We start from the raw sequence: 19,656 nt of genomic DNA, 5'->3' as shown, positions 1-19,656 counted from the left end.
AACAATTTATCGAAATTATTAGCACAGTTTAAGTGCCTCTTGCATTAAATTATTTGCAGTGTGTTGGACTTTACCTAATATGTTAGGAGTTTTACTTGAAATAGATGCTAATTTGAAAAGGCATTTTTATCAATTTCAGTTTTTAATTGTTTACAACTGGTCAGTCATGCAGTGCTCGATTTCAAAAAATATTCTTTCCTTTCGTTGGAACGTTGGTACAGTATACTCTTACCAACACTTAACATTTTTCTAACTTGTTGGAAGCATTGTCTATCGCTTCAAAAAACAAAAATGATCCTTCCAATGTGGCTTTGTCCTCCTCCCTGCACAAGTGAACTTTTTCAATTTACACTGTGCTTTAACTGAAAACTAAAATCTACTTTCACTAGTTAGTGGACAACATGAAAGGCATGAGACTGACCCCTAATTTCCCTATAATGTATGCCCTTTCCAGACCTTTTTTTTTTTTTTAGTCGGACCTAAACCGCTTTAGGTAGATTGATCTCATTTAATCCGATTCATAAATAATGTGTATGTATGTGTGTGTATATATATATATATATATAATCTGTGTGTATATATATATCTGTGTATATATATATATATATATATATATATCTGTGTATATATATATATCTGTGTGTGTATATATGTCTGTGTGTGTGTATGTATATGTATATATATATATATATATATATATATATATATATATACACACACACACACAAGCAGAGTGGCTCTAGGTCATCCCTCTTGTCCGTTTTTTGATATTTTGCTTTCACCAGCAACGGGGGGCAACAGGTCTGCCCACATCAGCTAATGCCGCTCTCGCACTGCCAAGTAGCATCATTTTGCCTGATAATGTGCATATCTACCTACAAAACGTGCAGTTTATTGCTAGGGCTAATGGGCAAACGGGCAGATATATCCATGAAAGGTTTTGCGATTTTCCAAATAGCGATTTTTAGAGCATCACTATTTCAGAATCGCAAAACAAGATTTAATGAAAAAAATCGCAAATATTTTGCAATTCACTCGTATTCCTTAATTGCGAGTCGCAAATTGCGAGTCACAATTAAGGAATCCCTTCCCACTCATTCCTATGGGCCAAGAGTCCCCCAGGAATGAATGGAAAGTGTGCGCGCAAATTGAGGGTACCTAATTTCAAGGGTGCAAGGGTTCCAAAAGGACACCCAGTTGCACCCCTGAAATATGCATGTGTGCACATGTGGCGCACATACATACCGAAGGGCATGTATGTGTGCCACATGTCACTTAGAAAAAAGCACTTTTTTTCAAAGAATTCCTAAAGTGCCACCACCTGTAAGTTGGTGGTAATTTGCGATTTCTTTTGCCAAATTCGCACAACTTAGCTGCTTTCTACATCGCAATTTGCGATTCCTTAAATGCAATCGCACAATAGAGAATTGCAAATTTTGCAATTCTCTAATTTGCAATGCCCTTTTGGGATGAAACATCCCAAAAGGCCTTTTCCTGTTCACAAACGGGCAGATTCTGAGAATCTGCCCCAAAGTCTTTAGTTTGCGAATTTGAAAAAGATATATATATTTTTGTTTTTTAGTGACACCTGTTTCTAAAGCATGACTTTACGTTTCTGTAATTCAAAGCCAATGGTACCTTAGTTTCACCAATAAAAATATTTTCCTGTGATGTACATTTAAACGAGATGGTTTCTAAAATGTCTATGAAGCACTCAATAGTAAAATGATATGCTATGATTAACATTTTTTTGGAAAGCATAAGACCATCATGTGTAGGTAGCAGCATGTTTTTTTTCTTTGTGGTATGCTTGCAGTAAATCACACCAGCTTGTCTAGACGAGACATAATAGCTTTGCCAGTGCGTGTTTTAACTTGCTTTTATCCTGGTTAGTTAATTCACAACAGCCTTTGGTGTTTCAGAGCTATGGACAAGAATAAGGCCTAGATAGACAGATAGAACTGCCCAACCGCCCCCTGGTAAGGTTCTCACGACTTTTTACAGGAGCGTTCTCTTCAGCCCAACTTATTTGTTTTTAAACTTATGCTAAGACTTGGGAGGAAAGAACCGGAAATGGGCTTTAATGTATTAACAAGCATTTGCAATGCAATAGGTCTCGCATTAATTAAGTTTGAGCTATTGGCGTTGCTAAATATTGCAACTCCAATTGCAACAAAATTCTATTAAAGGAAGGCCAAATTTTTTTAAATTTATTTTTGTAGCAATGGTGGCATGCTGCGCTTTAGATTAATATGTTTAAAAGTAAAGTGCGCCATACTGCGATTGCTACAATAGTTAATTGTGGATGCGCTAACAATTGATGTGTGCACTGATGGCTGGTGGTGTGTGTGCCTGGTGGAATTGTGCACTGCCAGCTGGTGGTGTGTGTCTGGTGGAAGCGTGCACTGACGGCTGGTGGTGTGTGTGCCTGGTGAAAGCGTGCACGGACGGCTGGTGGTGTGTGTGTCTGGTGAAAGTGTGTACTGAAGGTGTGGTTGTGTGTGTGGTTGTGTGTGTGTGTGGTTGTGTGTGGTTGTGTGTGTGGTTGTGTGTGTGGTTGTGTGTGTGTGTGTGGTTGTGTGTGTGGTTGTGGGTATACAGCTTTTGCTGAATGCGTAAGTTGTGTGCAACATGTAAGGTTGCAGCTGCCACCACAACATACACGGATTCAAAGGCATCCAAAACTCGTGAAATGTGCCCAGTCAATGTATTGTTGAACATGCTGTTTTGCCAGTGACTCATTTGCTTGCAAATGCATGGTATGCAAAGGCACCCACATGACCGTATGTCTTTTCAGCAACCATCCCAAGTGACAGCGGTCCACAGCCTTCTCCTGCAGCACGCCAGCTGTATGCACAGGGCTTGCCAGAGTGCAGATATTGAGATTTCGAAGGTAGCCTTACGAAATGTGGGTATAGTGACAGATTCATTTGGATGTGTCTGCAATTAGACAGTACTTGTGTCCTGTTTGGACTGTAACATATAACATATTTCCCTTTAGTATGGATACAGTGTACTTTGCTATTTTATAAACATCTAAGCTGCTGTCGCTCAGCTTCAATACGCTGCACGAAAGAAGTCAACGCTCGTTCTGCTTGAGATCAGTTTGGTACGAAACTTTGTTTACAATCAAGGAATGCTTTATAAATGGGACAGGTTACAATGGGAGAGGGGCCACAGTCCCGAGCAAACTGTTTACAAGAAAAAACAAGATGGAAAAAATAGCAATAATCGTGAAAAAGGAAAAAGACAGATTGCGAAAGTGAGAAAAGGACCTACGAGTAAAAAAAAGTTGGTATAGACAAAAAACTGGTGAGGATAAGAAAACCGAGAGAGAAGATAAAGAGGCCACAGTCCCGAGCAAACCGTTTACAAGAAAAAAAAAGCTAGTATTTAACAAACATTCGGAGTGGCAAAAATGAAAATAAACAAACATATAGCTCAAATATTGTCAGTCAGTCAAAATACACAATGACGGAACACCTCAGCCAGAACAGAAAAAGTTGAGCAGGCCTAGTACCAACAGGAAAATATTAAACAACTTTTCAACATATCTCTATGAAATAAAGAAAAGCATAATGTAAAGTCCTGGTACAATGATCTTCAATCAGGGTTGCACAAAGTTACAAACCGCATCCTCCACACCTTACAGGGTGGCTCATTTCAAAATTTGACGTATACAACGCCATCAGGTCGCTTAGTGCACAGCACCTGAAACGTTGATAAATAAAGTATAAATGCAACAAATGATACAAGCATACACAGTGTGGAATAAAGTCATACTACACGGTTGAGAAAGCAATGATTATTAACGTAAAGTACAAACTCTGCAGTTTACCTGTGCGGTCGGTATGGACTAGAACCAGGAAAAATCGGTGCTGAACATCCCTGGTAAAAAGAACGCTTGCACGCCATTTCAGAGTACATCGAAAACACTACCAGAACTGCGGCGGGGAGCAATAATCACACGGAAAGGTACCAGAAGCGTGGCAGGGGTTTAGTTTCACTTCCCAACAAAGCTTTAAAACGTCACGTTGAGAAGTCAATGGAAAGTAGATGCACGCCGATTTAAACGAGTCATCCACTTGAAAATAAATAAAACACATCTACGCCTACGGAGCAGTGGATGTATCATTAAAGCGCTCTCCTTCAAACGTAGTTGTTATTATGTCCCAGGCGGAAGTCAGGCAGGCAGGCCGGGGGCGGGACGTGAAGACACACCGGAAGCCCGGGCGGGCTCCCGTGAGGTGAGAGCCTCGCACGCACAGAAGGATGAGACCGCCGCCGCCTGTAACGAGCCCTCGCCTGGAGAAGAGTACCGGTGAGTGGGGGCCTTTGCTGAGCTGCGAGGGCGGGGGGCATGTGTGTGTGCGTGGGGCGGCGGGGGGCTGTGTATGTGTGTGAGCGTGCGTGTGTGTATGTGTCTTGGAGTCTGTGTGTATGCGTGTGTGTATGCGTGTGTGGTGACTGCAGGGGGGGGGGAGTGTGTGTGTGTGTGTGCGAGCGAGTGTCTGTCTGTGTGTATGCGCATGCATGTGTGTATGTGTGGGGATGTGCACGGTGAATGTGGACGGAGCCGACATGTGGACGGAGCCGACGTGCGCGTGCACAAATCCACAGGCTAAAGCGCGTGGCACCCTCTTGTCCTAATCCCCCAGAAGTCGATCACTATAGTTGTCGAACTGGACTGGAGCATCCTACGGATGCTAGTCCAGCTCGACCTAAAAATAAATCTACAATAAAGCAGCACATGGCGTCTGTCATAACCCTTACTCCGTAACAGAAGTAATGCTTCTGACCGAACTGCATCAGAAGCTTTGATTTCTCAGGTGCTTATTGGCTTTGTTGGGTAACTCTATCATAGAGCAGGTATCGTTATAAAAATAATATATTAAAAGAAGCACAGGGGCCCGGTCTGTGCTGCACGTGTTCCCTCTGTTTAATTTTGCTAATCAAATGAGCCAGATATGACTGTCGTTGCTGTACTTTGTGTTCTCCCTTGTCAAAGACTAGAGTACACCACCCCACGTCATAAAAGATATCATTTGTTCTGAGAGAGGCAGATCTGTTACTGATACACTAGAATTTCTGCTTGTCATTTTGTGCGTGCACCAGCTTCGCCGTAGGCCATTTATCTTTCACACTAGAGTTGACCATTGAAGGGCCCTCTAGTCCATTCCAGTGAAGTGGCACTGGTTCAGTCTAGAGTCTTGGGGAGCAAGAAGAGTTATTGTGGATTGTCATAGCCTTGCAGTCCTTAGGGATCACAGTTGAGCATTGCTGCCCCGAGGCCATGATCTCTCCTTGTCTGGGAAAAAAATCTTGGCTGTTTGGGACTGTATCTGAAGAGACAATTAGTTATATATGCCTTACCGTAGATTTACCCCCTGGCCTCCGACTGAATCCAGAGAATTTTTTGTCAGCAGTACTCCTACGCATCGAAAGCTGGCGTTGGTTGCCTCTGCACTCATAGCTTGCCTCGCAGGGATGACGACACTGTAGCTACTTTGACGCCGCCCTTGCACGCTGACGTCCGTTCTTTCTTTTTCTGCACCAGCCAGAGCAGATCTGGAGAGAGTGGTTCCTCCAGTCATTTTTTCACTGATTTCTTTTGCCCACTTTTGTCGACTCTGTTTTGAGTCTTTGACTCTTGGTGCACGTCAGGGACGCCCAGTTTCAATGCTTGCGGTTCTTGCCAAAAACTGATGTCTGACGGATCCGCACCGTGTGTACCTGGGGTGCCTGGAACGCGATCATGAGCCCAAGTCTTATTCCGACTGCTTGCGGGAGCGCTCCTTAAAGCTTCCAGACACATGGCAGTCAGCTCTGCACAGTTCGAGGTCTCGTTCGCACGGGAGGTCGAGGGACCACCACCCTGCATGCTAAGTTTGTGTCTGCTCCAAGTCCACCCCCCCGCCCTCCTTTCCGGGACCCGAGCGACCCCTGCTAAGCATCAAAGCTTTTGAGAAGCGATGCATGTCATCTTTTGGGCAGCCCAACTCCGCTTGGGGGCTCTGGGCCTTCGCCGGCGGCTTAAGCACCGCAGGGTTCACCGATGCGGGTTGTGTCCCAAGCTGGTGTCTACCCCAGCCTCCAACACATACTGGACATTGAGCCCAATCAGGCGCTGAATTTTACATTAGTGCTCCTGTTCCACCCTGTTTCTTTTAGACCAGATTGACAACCAGAGGATGGTGAGGACGACTGGAAGCGGTCTGGAGACCCTTAAACTGACCAGTTGGAATATGATCCAGACTGGCGACAGGAGTTTGGGGATGCCAGTGGTTTGTACACTTCTCCAGATCTTGGCATTTTGTCTCCCCCTACCGTGGCTATGGAGGAGGGAGCTTCGTATACAGTGGTGTTGCGTAGGGCTGCTGAGGCTCACAACTTCTAGCTACCTACGGTGGCAGTCAGGACTAACCACCTGATGATATAGGTGCTTCAACCGGCAGCGAGCTCTACGGAGCACCTGCTGCAGTTTAATGAAGCCCTCACAACATCCTTTTGGGCACCTGGTCCAGGCTCAACACCGGGGCTCCTGTGGATAGGATGATGCCAGACGCCACCGCCCGGCTACCGGCGACCCCTCTTTCCTTTCCCAAAACCCCTCCTCTGAGAGCTTTGGCTGTTCAAGCCTCGACATCCAAAGGTGCATTCCCTACCGCTCCACCTGATAGGAATCCAAAAAGCTGGACCATCTTGGGAAGATATTTTTTTCCTACAGCTTGGAACTGGGGTTGGTAAACACTGCATGTCTGCTGGGCCGTTACACCCACTCTGTGTGGGATACGGTAGCGCAGGTGCTGCCCTAGTGCCCGGGCCATACTCTCCTGTACAGTTGCTGAGGGGAAAGACCCAGCTAAGTTTACCATTCGCTGTGGGCTGGACACAGCTGGCTCGCTAGGCAGGACGAGTTTAACGTTGTTAGACCTTCGACGCTACGCCTGGCTGAGGTCGACTGGTTTTTCATCGGATGTTAAGGCTACCCTAATGGACATGCCCTTTGATGGCTGTCTCATGTTCTGCGACAAACCAAACGAGCTAGAGTGCTTCAAGGACTCTTGTGCTACAGCCAAGTCCTTGGGCCTCTCCACCACCCGCCCTGCAGAATCTGCTATTCAAACATTTTGTGGCTACAGAAGGGGTGCCCCACCACTTTCCGCCCAGAGCATCAGGCCGGCGTAAGCTGTTCAGCCCCTGCGTGGCTGGGGACGTGGGACCCACCGCGGTGGGTGTGGGGTACAGTGAGGGGCCAGTCCACTACGACCCCCTCTGCAGCAGCCTCCAAACCCTCCTAGTCCGACCTTCCAGGGCCGGTAATCACCGTGGGCGGCAGGATTCGCCATCATCTCCCCCACTAGTGCACCATCATGTCCGACAGGTGGGTTTTACCGATAGTCCGAAGGGGTTACTCCCTCCCCTCAGAGACTACCCCTCCATCCATGCCACCGGAGGATCATCTGTTCCTCCTCCAACAGGAAATTCCGGCTCTCCTTGCCAAGAGAGTCATTGAGTGAGTTCCTGCCCCAGAAGTAGGTAGTAGTTGCTATTCCGACTACTTTCTGGTGCCCAAGAAGGACAAATGCCTGTGTCTAATCTTGCTTCTCAGGCACCTCAACTGCTTCCTCCAGAAGGAGAAGTTCAAAATGTTGACCCTGGCTCAGATCCTGTCTGCCCTCGACCCTGGAGACTGGATGGTAGCGTTGGACTTGCAGGACTCTTATTTTCACGTCCCCGTCCTGCCAGCGTTACCTGTGGTTCATGGTGTCCCAGGAGCAGGTTAAGTTTACTGTTCTCCCCTTTGGCCTTACCAGTGCCCTCGGGTGTTCACAAATGTGATGGCGGTGATTGCAGACGCAGATCAAGGGGTTCCGTTCTTCTCCTATCTCGACGACTGGCTGTTAAAGGCAGGTTCGCCCCAGGCTGTAGTCTTCCCACCTCCAGACTATGGCTTACCTCCTGCATTCGCTGGGGTACACAATCCTCTGGCCGAAGTCACACCCGATTCTCTCTCAGAAGCTCCTTTTCATTGGAGCTGTTCTGGACACAATGCATTTTCGGGTTTATCCTCCCGAGCAGCGAGTCCAGGATATTTGGGCTGTGATTCCGATCTTTCAGCCTCTATCCCGGGTTTTGGTCAGAATTACCCGGAGGCTGCTGGGCCTCATTGCCTCCTGCATGTCGATCGTGCCAGGTAGCATAAATTGGCTCTACAGTGGGACCTGAAGTTCCAGTGGGCGCAGCATATGGGGAATGTCAGATTGGGTCCAGATCTCGGAGGGCACAGCACGTCTATTGCTGAGATCAGAGGCCTCTGGTCCGAGCTCCATATCAACCTTCTGGAGCTCTGGGTGATTCGTTTTGCGATAACACATTCCTACCCTTTTTCCATCGAAGGGTAGTGCAGGTGTTCACGGACACCACCCCCCCCCATGTGGTACTGCAACAAACAGGGCGGGGTTGTGGACCCTATGTCAAGAGGCTCTCCATCTCTCGACATGGCTTGAACATCAGGGCATGTCACTGGTTGTTCAACACCTGGCAGGTTCACTGAACACCAGGGCAGATGATCGCCGCCGCAGGTGCATGGCGTTTTCACTTGGACGTGGCGAAAGGTCTCTTTCAGCAGTGGGGATAGCCTTTGTTAGATCTGTTCGCCACCGAAGGGAATGTGCAATGTCCGCAATTTTGCGAGTTAGGATTTCCAAGGCGGCACTAGCTAGGCGACACTTTTTGTTGCAAGTGGAGTTGCGGTCTTTTATACGCCTTTCCGCCTATACCACTTTTGCCCAGAGTTCTGAAGAAGATGCAGCGCAACCGGGCCTCCAGTCATCCTTGTGGCTCTGGATTGGGCACAAAGAGTCTGGTATCCCGAGCTGTTACACATGGCCACCAATCCTCCGATCCGACTGCCTCCTTGGGAGGATCTTCTGTCGCAGCAGTAGGGGGAGGTCCTCCACCCGAACCTGTACAGCCTCCATCTCCTTTTCTGCAGATTGAGCTGCGTCAGTTGAACACCTTTTCTACCTTCCTCCCGAAGTCTGTGATGTTACCTTGTAGCCAGGCGTCGCTCCACTAAGACTGTATACACCTGCAGATGGAACGAATTTGCGGCATGGTGCACAGCAAAGGCTGTGGATCCCCTTTCTGCCCCTCTTTTGGAGGTTCTCTTGTTCCTCCTGTCTTTGGCCCAGCAGGGCTCCGGTTTGGGCACTCTGAAAAGCTAGCTCTCAGCCATTACAGCTTTTCTTAGGCTTCCTGATCAACCTTTTTTAACTCTCTTCCTTAAGGGTATAACTCCTCTTTTTTCCTCCTATTGCCTCCGTATTGCCTCATTGAGACTTGAACTTGGTTCTTAACTTGAGTGCGCTTCCTTTGGGCCACTTCATAACTGTCCTCTCAGACTTCTTACTCTAAAGACTGCTTTTTGGGTTGCCTTCAAAAAGCTCTTTCTTCAAAATCTCCTTTTCTGGCCGTTCATCCGGACAAGGTCGTCCTCAGAACTAGACCTTCCTTTCTTCCCAAGGTGTTTACTACTTTCCACATTGGTCAAACCATCACTTTGCCCACCTTCTTTCCGCATCCTTCGGAGGAGGAATAGAGTCTCCAATGTCTGTGTCCAAAACGTGCGTTTTCATATATTTGGATCACACCAAGCAATACTGGGTGTTAGCTACGAGGGTGCCAAAAAAAGTCAGGCCGTGCACAAACGGACCATCTCTAGGTGGGTTGTTTTGTGCATTAAAGCTTGCTATTGCACCAGGGCGACGGCAGCGACTATTGCTTGGGATGGGGGTGTCCCCCTCAATGACGTCTATCAGGCAGCTATGTGGGCATCTCTGCACACGTTCACAAACCATTACTGCCTGGATAGCAAAGTACGGAGAGTCTGCTTCTTTGGCCGTTCTGTTCTCCAAGACTTTATGGTGTGAATTTGGTTCGCAGACCCACCTCCGGGGTTGGTATTGCTGGGGTATCTATTCTAAGGTAAGGAATCTATAACTAATTGTTTCTTTCAGATGAACAAGTTACTTGCCTTCGGTGCCGATATATATGGAAGAGACGTAGATTAGTTATAGATTCCTTACTGACCCACCCATCCTCCCCATTCTACTAACTGACTTCTAACGTCAGGGAATCCTTTTCAGGGCCCTAACTTTGTGCACCAGTGGTCCGTGTCTTGCATGGCTCTGCGCTTCTGGCGTGGAATGTGATGTAAAAGAACTGACGTCGGCGCGCGAGGGCGGCGTCTAAGTAGGTATCACGATGTCATCCTGGCGACCGCGACGCCAATGGCAAATGCAGAGCTGACCGACACAACCTTTCGACACACAGGGGTACTGCTGACAAAAAATTCTCCGGATCCAGTCAGATGCCTGGAGGTAAATCTATGTTAAGAATCTATAACTAATCTAGGTCTCTTATAGATATATTGTTACCAAAGGTAAGTAACTTGTTCTTTCCTCTGAAAAGATTAGCCTCTAGCCGTAGCGCTTCTACTACTAGGCAAGAACTACAATGCTATTTTACCTTGCTTTGAATGTCAATTGAGGTGGAACTATCAAAGTGTACAGTACAGAAAAGTCTTTGGCCACAGCCCATATTTTATATTGCAGTGAAAGATCAAAGGCAGGATTAAAAATTGTGCATGCCCATTAAACTCACAACAACCCCTTCCCTCTTTCCCCCTTCCACCTAGAAAGCAACGTTGACTAACGTGGGATAGCCAAATATTTCAGTCATTCAAAAGGATGGGAGATGAAGCTTATAAGAAAGTTATTTGAGGCTCATGACACGAGTTCCAAAGTATTAAAAGGTCGCCTTGTCAGTTTGTCACTCTTAAGGTGTCACTATCTTACAAAGAAGTGATTGTTTTATGTTTGTAACGGGTATAGGTAATGAAGACAATGGGTGTAATCTGATAGACTTCTAGCCGCATATTCTTGATTTCTTACTGTTGAATTTCCTCAAGCTTCGGACTGGATCTGAAGATTATTTGTGAGCAGTACACCTTCATGCTGGTAGGTGACATTGATATGCTCTGTGTGCATTGTCCAAGCCTGAAGTAATGTTGCTCTATCTATATAGGCACCACCCAGGTGCACTGAAGTCGGTGTCTTTTCTGTGCCACTATGTGCTGATCTGAGAGAAGAGACTCCTCTGACATGCCTTCGGACCCCATGGGGTTAGGAAGGTCCCTTTCTGATTTTGCTCTGGCTCTAGTGGACCTCGAGGATCCATACCTAGACCAGCACCTTTGTACCACCCTGACCTTCCCTGGCACTGGTGCTCACAGAACCCACTGGCGACGGCATAACCATTGTTATCACCAGACTTCGACACGAAGCCGGATAAGTCACCTGACGCAGACTGCCTCCTAGATCGGAGCCTGAGCTCTATTCTTTCAGGCTAGGCCTTAGGGAAGACTGAAAGGGGGTCACTAGACTCTTATAGAATACCAGTCCTATGAGGAAGAGCAAAATATGTACTGGTGTAAGGAACTGAGTGAAGCCAGTTGCCTGGATACGTTTCCAAATGCTGGTCTGCTTTCCCCCCCCTCTAATGTGGCTACGTAGAAGGGAGCTTCCAGTGCAATGGTGGTGTGGAGAGCGGCTGAGGTCCTTGACTTTCAGCTTCCCTCAGTGGCAGCCAAGACTAACATCTTGACCGGTTCTGCAACCGGGAGTCTCCAGGTCTGAACTGCTACTCCTGTTCATTGATGCCCTCACTAAGGCACTTTTGGGTACCTGACCCAAACTTAGAACGGGGGCGCCTGTGAAAAAGGATTGCCTGCTGCGGGCACTCCGCACCTATGGACCCAAATTTTCTACCCCGAGAGCTTGGTGGTCCAAGCCTCAAATGACCATGGCTCCAAACAGTTGCCGTTAGCAGCCATGCCATGCTGGTGACTACCTTTTCAGGACATGTCCAAACTTCCCTTGGGTACATGCCATTCAATGGATCCCCTCTCAGTGGAGACAATGGCAGTTCGACACTCAAGTACTCTCACTCCACAGCCAGGTGCCCACCAATCTGCCTTTCAGTCCTTTCGTGGCTACTGAAGGAGCCTCTGGCTGCGCCACTTCTCACCCAGCAATTGTGCCATTCAATGCTTCCCATCCCTTGCATGGACGATGGCGCAGTACCCACCAACCTCATTGGTCATATGGCCTGTGGTCTGGTCAGTCTGCCTCCACCTCTGACTGCAACAACCACCAAAGGCTCCCAGTCTGCCCGTTTACCATTATGGGCACTCAGTTGACAACTGGATTCGTCATGACCGGACCCATTGGCAGTCCATAAGATCGGACGAGTGAGGTTTGCAGTCGTACTAAGGCGCTACTCCCTCCTGTTCAAGACGATCTCCTCCCACGTCACCATCTTCCAACGGAGGATTGTCTGTCTTTTCTCTGCGAGGATGTCACAGCTGTTTGCCAATGAAGCTAGTTCAAGTGCCAGATGTCGGCTGTGATTGCTATTCCCGCTACTTTCTGGAATGCTCACATTGGCTCAGGTCTTGTCTGCTCTGGACCCCCAGGCAACTCGATGGTGGTGTTGGACTTACAGGACGCCTTTTCATATTCCCATCCTGCCTACTGGCGTAATTTGCGTTTTACGGTAAACCACAAGCATTTTCTGATCTTGGCCTTACCAAAGTCACTCGGGTGATCACCATAGTGTTGGCGGTGGTTGGAGCTTATCTTCGGAGATCATGGGTGCCGGTTTTCCCCAATCTCGAAGACTGGCTGCTGAAGGTGTGCTTGCCCCAGGCTGTTGTCTCCCACCTCCAGACTATGGCGAATGTTCTATATTTGATGGGGTTCACTGTCAACGTGCCTAAGCCATTCCTGACTCCCTCGGATGCATATTTTCCTCAAATCTGTTCTGGACAAAGTGCAGTTTAGGGCTTATCCTCCTGAGCGGTGAGGCTAGCATATTCTGGCTATGATACCAATATTTAAGCCTCTATCCTGGGTTTTGGTGAGATTGACTCGGAGGCTGCTGGTCCTCATGGTCTCCTGCGTCCTGCTGGAGACTTATGTCAGTTGCCATATGCAGGCTCTGCAGTGGGACCTGAAGTTTCAGTTGGTGAAACATCGGGCTAATCTCTCGGACATGGTCCAGACCACAGAGGAACCTGCGAAAAATCTGCAGTGCAGTGTTAACTAACAGATTTGGGCAGAGGCAGACCCCATTTCCTTCCCCAACCAGATCTGACAGTGGTGAGAGATGCGTCCCGCTTGGCTAGGGAGGCCACCTGGTAGAAGTGGAGATCAGAGGACTTTGTTTTCTGGCTTAATCGGACTCCACATGGGTATGCTGGAGCTTCGTGGGATCCAACTGACATTTCACGCCTTTTCACCTTCCCAGCAGCTGAAAGCTATTGTAGGTGTTAACGGACAGCACTGCTGTCATGTAAAAACTGCAACAAACAGGGTGGTGTGGGGTCATAGACCCTTTGTCAATTGGCCCTATGCCTCTGGAAATGGCTCGAAGAGCAGAGCAAATCCCTGGTGGTTAAACGCCTGGTGGGCTCTCTGGATGCCAAAGCAGACAAACTCGGCCAAAGATGCATACAGATCCTGATTGATGTCTCCTCCTAGACTTGGCGCTAAGTCTTTCAGCCATGGGGAGACCCCTTGGGAAGATCTGTTCACCTCCGCTGAGAACATACAATGTCAGCAGTTCTGCTCCCTGGAGTTTCCAAGTCCGCTCTTGTTCAGAGAGACTCTTCGTCTCGAATGGAGTTCAGGTCCCTGCATGCCTTCACGCTGGTGCCACTCCTGCCTGGAGTTCTCAAGAATATCAAACGGTCGGGTCCAATTCGTCTTTGCTGCTTTGGACTGGACACAGAGTATGGTATTCTGAGCTACGGAGCATGGCCATTAAGCCTCTGATCACCTGACACCTATACCCCCCACCTGATGAGGAAGGTTTATGCCTGCTGTTGTAAAATATTTGAGGCCATGATGTGAAGAAAAACATGAGCCCCTTTTGGCTCCCCTTTCTGAAGTCTCACTCTTCATTCTTTCTCTTACCCTGCAGGGCTCTGCTTTGGGCACTGGTGAGGTTGCCTGACCAACATTCTTTGTTCAAGTCCCCCTATTTTGCTTAGGCTTCTTAAAGGTCTTACTCATATCTTTCCTCCACCATTTATTATGCCTTAGTAGGACCTTAATTTAGTTGTGACTTTTTTAATGTGTACTCCTTTGAGCCGCTCTACAATTGTAGCTGTCACGCTCACACAGAATCTCTAATAAAAGAGAGAGGGACCCTCTACCAAAGGGATGGGGTACCAACTGTTGACTTTGTCAAAAAAGTAATTCCCTTTGGCCACACTTATCAACACGACATAGAAAACAACTGACAATGCAGACAAACTAAAGAGCAGTGCAGTAAAAACCCAATTTCTGAAACAGCAAATAAATTACCAGATGTACAAGTTTATTAAAATATCATTAAAAACCAAGTAAAATTAGATATAGTCAAAATCAAGGGAAAACAGACAATAAAGGGAACATACAATATTCACAGTTCATCATATAAGTTCCTACAGTTCTAAAAGAAGGAGGAATTCAATAAGGTTATATTCAGTAACAATCAGAATAGTCCTTAGCTAGTCATATGAATTCTCTCCCCCAATTCTCAACGCGTTTCGACGGGCAGGTAGAATTGCAGCCGTCTTCTTCAGGAGAGTTATTAGCTGTATTCCCCAGAGATACTATGGTTCAAAAGAGAAATAGATGTCATCATCGATTTCTAAACTTTAGACAAAAAATTATACATGAGGATACAATCCATCTGCTAGCCAGAACTTGAAAGTCTAAACCACCGCTCAATACAATATAACACCTTACATCGACATTTACATAGTAGACATTACAACACATATATAAATCATATTATTGCAGTTCATCACATTTTCCATAATAAACAGTTCATCATGTAATCAATAAAAAACTGTGATCGCGACATAGTGTATGTTTTAAGCCACCTTTACGTTTGACCATTAGCCACACATGAGTGGCCAAAGAGCACATTTCTATATATAATATAATTCATTATTAATACTCTGTTGCCACATCAGGCACAATTATTAGTAATGGTGATTGCGAGTCCAACTTGGCTTAGGTTGTTTATCTCCTGGATTTTATGTTTGACCAGGCTAACCCCCAAATGCTCGGTTAGTACTGACCTTTAGAATAGGCGAAGAAGAACAGATAGCTTCCGCTTGGTATAAAACAGGCAATTTTCTTTTCTGAGCCAAGTATGCGTATAGACTGAAAAAAATGTGTAGAGAGTACATCTTAGAAGCCCTCCTTGTTTTCAGATGGCTGATGACTAAAAGCGAGCTGGAGTATTAGCTTGCTCAGTAAATGGTCGTCTCCTACGGACCTGACGTATCAAATACAGTTGCTAAAGCATTCAGTTACGGCCGCCTATAGAGTTCAATTTTTTAGAAAAACTCTAGAAAATACACACATCCGATACTTACAACTAGTATTTCCTATATGTTCCTCTCATTAGTTCTTTAGGTTTGAACCCAACTACCGTTCTTCATAGGGTTATACCTCCTAGAATAAAGCAAATATCTCACTATAAGTTTTCTTACGTAGCCGGACAACATAAAGAAGAGATAGACCCACTATGCTACTTACGAATGAAATCTTGCAGTATTATCTTCTAAGATGTACTCTCTACACATTTTTTTCAGTCTATACGCATACTTGGCTCAGAAAAGAAAATTGCCTGTTTTATACCAAGCGGAAGCTATCTGTTCTTCTTCGCCTATTCTAAAGGTCAGTACTAACCGAGCATTTGGGGGTTAGCCTGGTCAAACATAAAATCCAGGAGATAAACAACCTAAGCCAAGTTGGACTCGCAATCACCATTACTAATAATTGTGCCTGATGTGGCAACAGAGTATTAATAATGAATTATATTATATATAGAAATGTGCTCTTTGGCCACTCATGTGTGGCTAATGGTCAAACGTAAAGGTGGCTTAAAACATACACTATGTCGCGATCACAGTTTTTTATTGATTACATGATGAACTGTTTATTATGGAAAATGTGATGAACTGCAATAATATGATTTATATATGTGTTGTAATGTCTACTATGTAAATGTCGATGTAAGGTGTTATATTGTATTGAGCGGTGGTTTAGACTTTCAAGTTCTGGCTAGCAGATGGATTGTATCCTCATGTATAATTTTTTGTCTAAAGTTTAGAAATCGATGATGACATCTATTTCTCTTTTGAACCATAGTATCTCTGGGGAATACAGCTAATAACTCTCCTGAAGAAGACGGCTGCAATTCTACCTGCCCGTCGAAACGCGTTGAGAATTGGGGGAGAGAATTCATATGACTAGCTAAGGACTATTCTGATTGTTACTGAATATAACCTTATTGAATTCCTCCTTCTTTTAGAACTGTAGGAACTTATATGATGAACTGTGAATATTGTATGTTCCCTTTATTGTCTGTTTTCCCTTGATTTTGACTATCTAATTTTACTTGGTTTTTAATGATATTTTAATAAACTTGTACATCTGGTAATTTATTTGCTGTTTCAGAAATTGGGTTTTTACTGCACTGCTCTTTAGTTTGTCTGCATTGTCAGTTGTTTTCTATGTCGTGTTGATAAGTGTGGCCAAAGGGAATTACTTTTTTGACAACGCTCACACAGAAAACAGCCTTCCTTGTGAAAATTTCTTCTGCTTGTCGAGTGAGCGAGCTGCAGGCTTTATCTAAGCGGCCTTATCTCTCAATATACCCTTAAAAACTGGTGCTTTGTGCATGTGCCTCCTTTACACCAAAAGTGGTCATGTAGTGTCATTTAGACCATTCAATCACCCTGGCTACTTTTTATGCATCCTCGCATCCCATTAAAGAAGAGGACTGACTCCACCGACTGGGCCCAAAAAGAGCGTTGTCCTTCTACTTTGACAAGACCTGAGAGATCTGGGTGGAGGACCAACTCTCCGTGGGGTATGTAGCTGCGAGGAAAGGTTTTGTGGTGCAAAAGGGAACCATCTCTCAATGGGTCGTACTGTGCATCAAAATCTTCTACGCATGGGTCAAGAAGCAACCTTCTGAAGGTTTGCGAGCTCATTCCACCATAGCTAAAGCTGCGACCACTGCGTTAGCATGTGGAGTTCCGGTCCTGGATATCTGCTGGCCAGCAATGTGGACTTCACGGCACACTTTTACCAAACCTGGTTTGAACCGTCAAGTCTGCTGCGATGGGCACTTTGCCCTTTTGGTTCTGCAGGACTTTCTCGTTTGAAATTAGTTTGTATAGATGCCCAAGAAATACCTTCCCTGGAAGAGGGTCTTCAAAGGTAAAGGTTATGCTGCTTAAAGTCTGTCAAATGAACAAGTTACTTGACTTGGGTAACGCCTCAGCAGGTATCTAGCTGCAGATTCTTTACAGCCTCACCCATCCTCCCTGCTCTGCAATCTGATTTCTAGGAATACAGGTGACCCCTTTTCAGAGCCCTAGTTTTGACACACCAGTTGTTGGTGTTCTTCATGGCTCTGCGCTTCTGGCATCCAGTTGTGAAAAGAAAAAACTTCGGCATACCCAGATGGCACCTTTATAGGTATCGCATCATCAGTTCCGGTGCAGCTGCCGGAAGCGGAGCTGATCGACGCCACCTACCACCGAGTAGTACTACTCACAAAGTCTTCTGGATCTAGTCTTCATGTCTGGGGAAATTCAAAGGTAAGTAATCTGCAGCTAGTTATAGTTTCTACCAGAGAAGGAGTTACCGAAGGTAAGTAATTTGTTCTTCAGCTGGTAAGGAGTGTGTACTTTTTCCTTTCGCTGGAGGGGGAGAAACACAGCATCAGTAGTTATGGGAGTGCCTACTAAATCCTCCTTCTTAGCTCTGACACTGTGCGTTCAGTCAGTTTAACCCCATGCTGTAAATACACCATAGATAAGAAAATGTGTTTACATGCCAGTGGCCCCACTGCCTTTTGGTTAAGCCAAGCCTGATTCACAGCCTTTAGAAAATGTCTAGAGGTTTGTTATGGAGCACCAATGTTCCATGCTAACTAAATGTTTGCCAGTGTGCTTGTGGTGTTTTGTTTTAAAAAAAAAATGCAAAAATCAGGTGTACTCCAGAAAAAGAATGCTTGTTCTTGTGTATGCAGAAGCAGGACACGGTTCTGCCACTATAAAGACTTCTCCCAAGTGTGTGCCTAAATTCAGTTGCTTGCACGTACACCACTTAAAATTCTGTTCATCTATTGCTTGCTTTTTTGTTTGAAGATGTCATGTTTATGGACTTTGTCCCTTGGACTGAGGGGAATGTACTGTACACCACATAACTTAATGTTTGACCTTGTCTTCATATGACTGCCAGCGATCTATGAGTCATCTGAATTCTTCATCAAGGAGACAAGAAGGACTGAAGTCCCCATCAATCGACCAAGCTGTGCAAGACTAGCCTGAAATAAAAAATACACGCCTTTGACAACACGTGTGTTAACTAATTTTTTGTCTGAAGAATCTATACAGACATTTTCCCGTCTTTGAGACCCTATACCCTCCCCCTTGCTGCTGGTTTACCAAAGATTCTGAATCCTGGGCCATAAAAAAGAATCTCAAGTCAGCCATTCAATCCCCTCCAGTTCTGCTAAACTGACAGAGGAGATGTGGGTCTTTTTATTAGTTTTAAAAAAAAAGCTTTTTAAAGTACTTTGTGCTGAAGCTGAATGCAGTTGCTTTTTTAAACGAGTTTCTAAAATATACTGGTATATTACTCCTTTATGTACACAAACAAGGAAAAAGCTTTACACTAACTAATGTCCATAGCATTTGGGAGTATGTTCTGATCTCACAAAAGAAACCTCATAGGCTGTGGTATATTATGGATATCAGTCAGCCAGATGATGATCACTGTTGAAGTTTGAACTTGCACAGCAGTATCGGTCAGGCTGACAATTGTAAAATCAATAAGCGAATTGATCCTCTTTGTTTGGATAGTCCCATTTGGTGACCTGCATGGGGTAAATCTCTTTAGCTGTCTTCAAAGTCAGTTTGATATTGCAGATTTAGATTTTGTCCGTATGTTTTTCTTTTAAACATCCCATCATAGAAATTATCCTAGAAATTGTAAGTGCTCACTACAGATGATGATGGATTATGTGGCAAATGCAGCAAATCTTTAACTATGCTAAAATCACTGCTGCCGCACAATCTCCAACTTCCATTGGCTCTTGGTATAATAGCTGTAATGCATGGGTTGAAACTTTATTGCACGGCGTTAGAGGAAAATCATACTATATTTCATGGGATGCTGAAAACTTGGCATTTACACCTGCATGTAACTGGTGGTAGCTAAACATCATTAATAATAATTAAAACATACATGCGTTTTTTTAAGTCTTTCACCGTCTGGTAGCTACGTATAAAATCGCGCAGCTTCAATGAATAATTAATACATTTTTTAAAGTTGTTACTCAGTGGGAAATGCACTTTAATAAAATATGAAACCTCTATTAGTTAATGCAATGCAAAAGTCTGTGTGAAACCAGAGAGCCACAGAATGAAATTGGGGTTGGTGCAGTGGAGAATATTGACGTGTGTATTTTAATTGCTATGAGGTCACAGCCTGTGAAAAGAAAGCACTGGGA

General features: G+C 45.4%; 1 protein-coding gene across 16 annotated transcripts in view; it reads left to right on the top strand.

Moving 5' to 3' along the window:
- The window catches only part of CPNE1 (copine 1), a 662,572-nt gene that overhangs the window by 77,597 nt on the left and 565,319 nt on the right, over positions 1–19,656 (top strand). The window lies entirely within an intron of this gene.

Source organism: Lissotriton vulgaris, chromosome 7 (assembly GCF_964263255.1).
Source record: "Lissotriton vulgaris chromosome 7, aLisVul1.2, whole genome shotgun sequence".
In the NCBI taxonomy this organism is placed as follows: Eukaryota; Metazoa; Chordata; class Amphibia; order Caudata; family Salamandridae; genus Lissotriton; species Lissotriton vulgaris.
Note: the sequence above shows the minus strand (reverse complement) of the source record. Positions and strands in the feature narration are given on the sequence as shown.